Below are 4,922 nucleotides of genomic sequence, written 5' to 3'. Positions count from 1 at the left end.
AAATGTGGTCCCTTTCCTGGCACCTACCAGGAAAACCAATGAATGTGACTAGCATGCAAATTTACAATGCCAAAGGTCAAGAAATTGAACATTTTCACCAACTTCTGTAATCTGAGATTGATCAAACATGCAATCAAGTTGTGTTTTTTTAAATTACGGATATTAAGAATTTAAAAGTTAGCAACAAAGAAGGAAATGGGGCCTTTGATGATAATAATAAATAAAAATAGTTGGAGAGTGCTGGATAGAGTTTCGCAAAACCAATGGATTATTTGTTGCAAATACCTTTTTTCAACAACATAAATGGTTACTGTACACATGGGCCTTGATGGATGAATACACAGGAATCAAACTGCCTACATCTGTGGAAAAAGACAATGAAGAAGCTCAACCTTATCCCACTTGGAATGAATTTGTTTGGTATGCCTCTTCTATCCCTAATCTTTGTAGCTTCCATGCAGTGCCTGGATGGGAGCATGCAAATAAGGTGTTGACAACTCTTAAGTTGGGAGTGGTCAGTTTTGTGATTCTGCTGAGCCATCTCAGAGCTAGAAGAGAGGAATCCCACAACTTTCACTAAAAAATGAGCCACCAGCTGGGCTCATTACAGAACCACGCTTCAGGTGGCAGAGGCAGCAGCACTGAGACTAGGAGAGAGCACCGAGGTGCTGCTCTGAAATCGTGAGGCAGATCAGAGCACTGCACAGCCTGCTGAAGAAGTAAAACTATGAGATGCCTATGAGAAGGAGGCTGGCTTTCAAAGTGGGGTGCCTTTTGCATGTGAAAGTTGGACATTGAATAAAGTGGACAAAAGACGAATCGGTGCATTGAAATTATGGTGCTGGTCCATTCTTCAAAGAAATTGAAAAAATTATTACTAACTTCATATGCAGTGGGAAGAAGCCCAAGATAGGCAAAGAACTCCTTAAAAAAAGGACAAAGCAGGTTGTCTTGCTCTACCTGACCTCAAAACCTACTATCCAGCCACAGTTTTCAAAACAGCCTGGTACTGGTATGGTGATAGATACATGGACCAATGGATCAGGACAGAAAATCCAGAAATAAAAACATCTGCATACAGACAACGGATTTTTGACAAAGGCCCAAAACACATTAAATGGGAAGCAGATGCCCACTTCAATAAATTATTTTGGAAAAGCTGAACATCCACGTGCAGAAGAAACAAGACCCATATCCCACTCCAGGCACAAAAACAAACTCAAAGTGAATCAATGAACTAGATGTAAAGGCCAAAGCTATCAGAATCATCAATCGGAAAATTGGAACAAAGTTAGGAATCCTAGTGCAGAGAATACACGGGCTAGGAACCCTAGTGCAGAGAATACACGGGCTAGGAATCCTAGTGCAGAGAATACACGGGCTAGCAGCATTAACAAAGGAAACACACTGTGGGGAAGATATGGGACCCACTAAAAACAAAACACTTGTGCACCTTAAAAGACTTTTTTAAAAGAATAAAAAGAGAGCCCACAGATGGGGAAAATAAATTTTTAAATGGCACAACAGACTCATTACTAAAATCTACAGAATTTTACAAGCTTACAGCAAGAATAAAACGAGTGGCCCTGTGAGGAGGAGGGCAAGAGAACTAAACAGATGGCTCACAGAGGACGTGCGTCCAGTCATTAGCCATGTGGGAAATGCAATGAATACACCATGAGCTATCCACCAAGGCCATTAGTGTAGCCCAGTTTTAAAAATCTGAGAAAAACAAATGTTGGCGAGGGTGTGACGAGATAGCAACACATATCCACGACAGGTGGACTTAATAAATACGTACAGCCACTGTGGATGGCAATATGACTCAACAATTATGGGGCATATATCCAAAAGAGATAAAAAACAGATCACAAACAGACATTTGCACCCCCATGTTCATCGCAGCACACACAGTTCACAATAGCAAGAAGCTGGAACCAGCCTGAATTCCCATCATAAGAAAAGTAGATTAAAAAAACAAACTCTGATACATACACACAATGGAACACTACACATCCCTAAAAAAATGGTGAAACCATGAAACACCTCAATGTGTGGAGGGATCTGGAAGACATTATGCTGAGTGAAGATAGTCAAGCACAAAAGGACAAACACTGTCTGAGTCCACTGCAGGGGGAACATGCAGCGGAATGGCACAAGCTCAAGCTTGCAGGCCAGCCAGTCTTTGGCCATGGACCAGACAGCCTGGTAAAGAGGTGAACAAATGATAATGGTGCACACCATCTGCTCCAGGTAGTATAGGGTAGGTCTCTTGGCAGGAGGGTACCATACAGCATCTGGGATCAAATGGAAGGGGGACAAGTGGGGATGCCAACTGCTGAGGGTTTGCCATGTGGATCTGTGGCAAGGTCCGCTGGTGAGGGAGGCAGCCCTGTCAGAGAGATGAAGTTTACTGATGGAAGGGGCAATGCAGAGGTCCGGGGAGGGAATGGCCAAGTTTTGGGGAAACATAGGAGCATGTCTATTGAGGGGAGGGGAGGGAGGGCTGGCCTCCAGGTGGGAGAGGAGAAACTAAGGATGTTCTTGGGAACAATAGGTGGGCAGGGTCTTTAGTGATGTGCAGCAGGAGGGCAGAATGGACCTAGAGCATCTGGGGGTATCCTGGGAACCCAGGCTGGTGCTGTGGAACACTGGGACATAGAATCTTGCATCATTGGTGCAGACAGCATGCTACAGAAGAGCCCAGACAGGAACTCCACTGGGTGAACTGGACTCTACCTTAAACACACTTGTAACCTGACGACTGGAAAATGCATGGTGTCTGAGGAAGCAGAATACAGCTGTGCCAAGAGTGGTGTGTTATTTGCTGGCAAAGAAAATCTTGCTACACCAATGTCCTGTAATATATATATATATATTTCCAGCAATCCTGGGACAGCCATTCAGTTATATTTTGCTTATGCTTGGGAACATCAGGATATATCTCAGAGGTGTGCTTCCATTGCGTGGGGCGGTGGGGGGGGGTAGTCAGCCTCTTGAAGCCATGTTATTTATTTTCTCTGTTTTTCAGGCAATGAAACCCAGGCATGTTAAGCCTATAGTGAAAGAAACATAACCAGGGTTTGTTTGGGGTGGTTTTTTTTGGGGGGGGGGGTATAAAGATAGAAGGGTGGAGAAGATAAGAAGGAAATTACATCTAGGAGGGGAGTCAAGATGGCATCCAGGTAGAATCACCCACCTAGCATTCCCGTTGTTAGACCAAAAAAGGTAAGGAAGCCAATATTGGGAGGCTGGGTGCTAAAAATAGATTCAGTATACTAGGGTCTGGTTCAAACCTCCCTGAGATTTTCACCCATGAAAATGCACTAAGTTCATTGCGTCTGACTGCGGGCTCCGTTAACCCTTTCCAGGTTCAGCAGAATGGCTTCTACCACCCCTTCCTGTGCCCAAGATCCGAGTCCAACAGTGAACAGTAGTTTTCCCAGAATACTCATGAGAGACTCCAAGAACTAGCCACAAGACCTCACACCACAGTTCCCCTCTCTGCTATCTGGCCTCCTCCTGCAGTCTAGGGATTTGAAGTTCCCCTACTAGGCCAGGAACGGAGTGACTACATGGGCCATCCCTATTCCCCCTCTTCCCAGCTCCACATCTGCCAGCATGGGTAACAGCCTAAGCCAGAAAACTTGCTCTACCAATTTGGGGTTCCAAAGGAGTCTTTAAAAGGCTGAAAATTATGCTCTGACAGTCCAAATCAGGCCCTGCCCATGCTGTAGGCCCACTCCAACCTGGCCCAGTGGCATACCTACAGTCACCTTCCTCATTCCAGCCTCTGAGGCTCCCCACCACCACTGGGCATTGAGTCACTGTGGCACCCCACCTATATAGCAGTTGAACCCAGCACCATAGTAGGTCACAGGTAGTCCTTGAAAACATTCTTACCACTTACTGAGAGAAAGAGCTCAGAGCCCCTTCATCTGCCAGGAACTGGCACCCAGTTTTGCCAAAATGACATGCAAACATCAACATACCTAACACCCTCAACAAGAACACAAGAAAAACAAAACACAAACACACTGGAAACACAAAAAAACACCAGAAAAAGTCATAAACACAGAATAATCAGATTTTGATCTGACACAAAAAGAAACCCTCAGAATGTGGCTTGAAGTAATACAATATATGAGGGAATCAACGCAAAATAAGGACACAATGACTCCATCCCAAAGTCAATACATGGAAAACAATTACCAGGAGGAGATTAAGTGCACGATAAAGGGGATAAAGTCCACACATCAAAGGGAAATACAAAGCCTATTGGATAAAATAACAGAAGCAAAACACAAGATCACAGACAAAACGAGACAGAGAATCACACCAGGGATCTTGAGGATAATCAGGCAGACATCAACAAACGGGAAAGACAGTCAAACAAGAGAATTAAAGAGGCATAAAAATCTTAGAACAGTGACAGATGCTATAAAGAGGAAAAATATTCAAATCAATGGTCAACCAGAACAAGACAAAATGAAGAAGTCAACAGCTGAATTAGTAAAGGAGTTCCTGGAAGGAAACTTCCCCACCCTAATGAATGAGAATCAGACATTCATGCAGGAAGCTGGGAGAACACCAATTAGACTAAACCCCAGGAAGAATTCACTAAGGCACATATGTTAAATTATCCAACATCAAGTAAAAGGAGAAAAATTTAAGAGCACCAAGTTAAGAAAAATCAGTCACAGAAAATAGTGCTCAGGTAAGAATATGCTCAGACCTATCAGAAAATACCAATGGAGAGAGTGGAGTAATATCTTCTGAAAGTTGAAAGGAAAAAAAGCCAATTAAAGAATCCTCTGTCCTGACAAACTATCTATTAAGATAGACAGTGAGGAAATTGTCTTCCAGGACAAGAAAAAAAACCTCAAAGAATATGCCATAAGACACCCAACCCTGCAGAAATT

Source organism: Tenrec ecaudatus, chromosome 15 (assembly GCF_050624435.1).
Source record: "Tenrec ecaudatus isolate mTenEca1 chromosome 15, mTenEca1.hap1, whole genome shotgun sequence".
Lineage (NCBI taxonomy): Eukaryota > Metazoa > Chordata > Mammalia > Afrosoricida > Tenrecidae > Tenrec > Tenrec ecaudatus.
This window is presented reverse-complemented; position numbering follows the sequence as displayed.